The sequence below is a fragment of the Hyaena hyaena genome, unplaced genomic scaffold (assembly GCF_003009895.1).
Source record: "Hyaena hyaena isolate Hyena2069 unplaced genomic scaffold, ASM300989v1 scaffold_1249, whole genome shotgun sequence".
NCBI lineage: Eukaryota > Metazoa > Chordata > Mammalia > Carnivora > Hyaenidae > Hyaena > Hyaena hyaena.
The window spans coordinates 143,671-148,070 of NW_024081886.1; positions in this window are offsets into that span (position 1 = coordinate 143,671).

Sequence of the window (4,400 nt, forward strand, 5' to 3'; positions counted from 1 at the left end):
CTCAACTTTATTTTATCATTAAGTGTTTGGGAGAGGGCACAGAAGTGGCATTTGCCTTAGACAATGATTTCTGATAACAAACTTCTTTGATATGTAAGAACTTCCCAGAATATAGATTTGTAGAGACTTCTGCATAACCTTTATCAACAGTGATTGAGATGTTTATCCTATGGGGAAGAAGTTATCTTTAGCATACCAGACAGTTTTTAGCATAAAAAGGGTGATGTTACTTCTTTGTGAGCAGGGGTCAATAGCTTGTTTAAGGTGGAAGTATCAAGAAAAAGAGGTCTTCCAGGAAACACTTTTGCTCCCATAATGACAAAAGTAGTTCCTCTCAGGGAGTAATCAGCATATTCAAGGCCAGAAAATGCTCCAAGCAGAAACAAATGGGTGGGGGTGGATATCTGCCCTTAACTATAAATTAGGCTCTTTGACTCAGGGCCAGACTCAATTGTAACTTGTGTTCTTAGCCCCCTTTATTATGTAAGTCTTGGATCTGCAAGGCCCTTAGGAAGATCCTTTTAACAATCATACACAATGCTTTTATCTGAAGTCTCTTTTGAAAAGGCGGGAATATGCTTTTCCTTATGAGCAATCTGTGTGGGGAATATTGGTCTGATCTGGAATATTGTGAGGCCTGGTCAATACCAGCAGCCTCGTTTCCAACATGAGCCAGTAGTAGCAGAAGGAGATACCAGGTTTCGTATCTCATGGCAGGAGCTGTACAAATGCTACCATTTCCTCGCTGTGACTGTCATCCAGCGAGGCCAGTGCGGCTCCCAGCAGGGACCCACATTTGGAAGACGAAATCCCATAAAATCTGGCTTTGGAAACCAGAGGGGCTGGATTTCACCAAGTTTACATTCAGTGAAGCTTAACACATAGAACTTTAAAAGTCAGCTGGTCCAGAGGGCATTAGGAAACTGAGTCTCCACCTTTAAAAAGACAGCACAACAAACAGTTGCACGAGAGATAGCACTGATGCAGCAGTTTGAAAAACACCCGGGGTATACAGGAAGATGTATTTACTAATCTCAGAGCATGTGCTGGAGGAGCAGAGATCATTGAGAGGCTTTTCCAACAATAGAAAAGCTGGTGGGAGGCATGGCCCTCCCCTGCATCCAAGGCTAGATACACAGACACCTGCAGGAAGCAGCACAGAACAAACACTCCCCACCTAGCTTGCTAACAGCGTGTCCAGCCTTCAGGCACTTCTGAGGATCCATGCATTCCAACCTAGCCAACCGTGACAGGAGTTTTCAGGCAGCCACAGCTCCCCTCCCTTAGCAAACCTGCAAAAATTCTGCTGCCACCTGGCACACCCCATTGTGCTCTCCTGCATACTCGCCACCTCCAGGACAGCAGCAGGAATTTTATAAAGCATCCCAGGTCCCCTCCCACAGAAGACAACACACAACTTGCTAACACCATATCCCCTGGTTCTGAATTCTCCTATGGACCCACACTCAGCTAATCCATCCAAACACACATGTGGCGGTGTACAAGCAGCCTGAATAAGAACCAGAATCATTCCAAAGTGACTCCTGTCCTGGGGATAGGGGAAAATAACCATATACACCAGTCTGACTGCACCCCCAGTTAACTGGGGGTAGACATCTGATCTGACTGCAGGCCCCACCTACCACTGAAAGTGTACAAGGGACAACACAGGGTGATACTCCTGTAGTTTGGTGCTACTGAAGCTCTAGCAAATCTCTGGTTTAATTCAACTCAAGCCTAAAGCAGCACAAAACTGGCCCACTAACAACACAAGGACCAAATCCTGCCGACAACAAGCAAAGAGAGCCATCAGAGACAACCGGACTGAAGGCAAACATGGCTCAACTACAACAGTAGTGCCCACACAACACACTTAGGAGACATCTCTGAAGTGCCAGGCTCTGACGAACAGGGGACATTGAACTGCAGGGCACTGCAGCATCTCTTCTTGATAAGACTACTACCCCCAAGAGCAGGTGATGTAGCTGACTTTCCTAACACTTAGAAACAGACACAGAGGGTAGGCAAAATGAAGAGACAGAAGAATATGACCCAAATGAAAGAACAGGACAAAAATGAGAGCTACACAAAATGGAGATAAGTAATAGACCTGAAAGGGAATGTAAAGTAATAGTCATAAAGATACTCTTTGGAATTGAGAAAAGAGTGAAGGACCTCTGAGATCCTCAACAAATAGATGAAAAATAAACATAGAAAAGAACAATAAGAGATGAGGAAGTCAATAACTGAAAAATACACTAGAGGAAATGAGTAGTAGGATCAGGGGAAGCAGAAGAATGGATCAGCAACCTGGAGGACACAGTCATGCAAAGAAATCAAACTGAGCAGGAGAGGGAAAAAAAGAATAATAAAAAGTAAAAAATAGATTAAGAAAATTCAATGACCCCAAAAAGCATAATAATAATTTCATTATAGGGATTCAGAAGGGGAAGAGGGAGAAAAGAGGGTGGGATATTTATTTGAAGGAATAGTAGCTGGAAACCTCCTTAATCTGGTGAAGGAAGCCAACATCTAGATCCAGGAAGCACAGAGACCTTCCCAACAAAATTAACACAAAGGAGTCCACACCAAGACACATAGAAATTAAAAGGCAAAAAGTAGTCATAGAGACTTTTAAAAGTAGCAAGAGAAAAAAATCAAAACAAACAAACAAACACAAAAACAATAAGTTACATACAAGGGAAATGCCATCAGGCTATTAACTGCTTTTTCAGAACAAACACTGCAGGCCAGAGGGAATGGCGTGATACATCAAAGTACTGAAAATTTTTTAAAAAGCAAAAAACTACAACCAAGAATACTATACCCAGCAAGGATATCTTTCAGAATAGAAGGAAATATTAAGAGTAACCAGACAAGCAAAAGGTAAAGGAATTCATGGCCTCTAAAATAGTCCTACAAGAAATGTTAAAGGGGACTCTTTGACTGGAAAAGAAAGACTATAAACAGGAGTAAAAAAGTGGGAAGCACCAAAGCAGTAAAATTAAGTATATTTATAAAAATCAAACAAAGTGAAATGAAAGTATGTAAAGCATGACACCATATACCTAATACATTGTGGGGGGTCAGGGGCATGGAGGAAGGAGTAAAAATAAATAGTGCTTTTAGAATGGGTTCAAACTTGCGTGACAATCAACTTATCTATGGAAATGATGTATTCTTAAATCTAATGGTAACCACAAGTCAGGAACTGGTAATAGACATAAAAAAAAATAATGAAAAAGGAATCCAAGGGGTACCAGGGTGTCTCAGTCAGCTAAGCATCCAACTCTTGATTTGGCTCAAGTCATAACCTCCTGGTCATGAGATCAAGCCCCGCATTGGGATTCTCTCTCTTCCTTTATCTGAACTTCCTCCTCTCATGCTTTCTCTCTCTGTGCGTCTCAAAATAAATAAACAAACAAACAAAAAAAGAAACTTAAGATGGCACAAACAAATGGAAAAATATTCCATGCTCTTGACTGGGAGAGCAAATATTGTTAAAATGTCCATGCTACCCAAAACAGTTAGAAATTTAATGCAATCCCAATCAAAACACCAAAAGCACTCTTCACAGGACTAGAACAAATAATTCTAAAATTTATAGGGAAAGAAACACGCATTCATGTCACAGAGAACTCCCCCCAAAATCAACAAAACAGGTCAGTCAATACCATGGCATATCATAGTGAAGCTTGCAAAATACAAAGATAAAGAGAGAATTCTGAAAGCAGCTATGGACATAAGGTCCTAAACCTACAGGGGTAAACACATAAAGTTAGCAAAAGACCTGTCCACTGAAACCTGGCAGGCCAGAAGGGAGTGGCAGGAAATAGTCAATGTGCTGAATAGAAAAAATATGTAGCCAAGAATCCTTTATCCAGCAAGGTTGTCATTCAGGATAGAAGGAGAGAGAGAAATTTTCTCAGACACACAAAAATTAAAGGAGTTCATGAGCACTAAACCAGCACTACAAGAAATTTTAAGGGGGCTCTTTGAGTGCAAAGGAAAAAAAAGACCAAAACAACAAAGACTAGAAAGAACCAGAGAACATTACTAGAAACACCAACTCCACAAATAACACAATGGCACTAAATTCATATCTTTCAATAATCAATCTGAATGTAAATGGACTAAGTGCTCCAGTCAAAAGACATTGGGTATCAGAATAGATACAAAAATAAGACCCATCTATAGGCTGCCTATAAGAGACTCATTTTAGACCTAAAGTCACCTGTAGATTGAAAGTGAAGAGGTGGAGAACCATCTATTATGCTAATGGATGTCAAAAGAAAGCTGGTATAGCCATACTTAGACAAACTAGATTTTAAAACAAAGTTTATAATAAGAGGTGAAGAAGGGCATTATATAATAATTAAGGGATCTGTCCATCAAGAAGA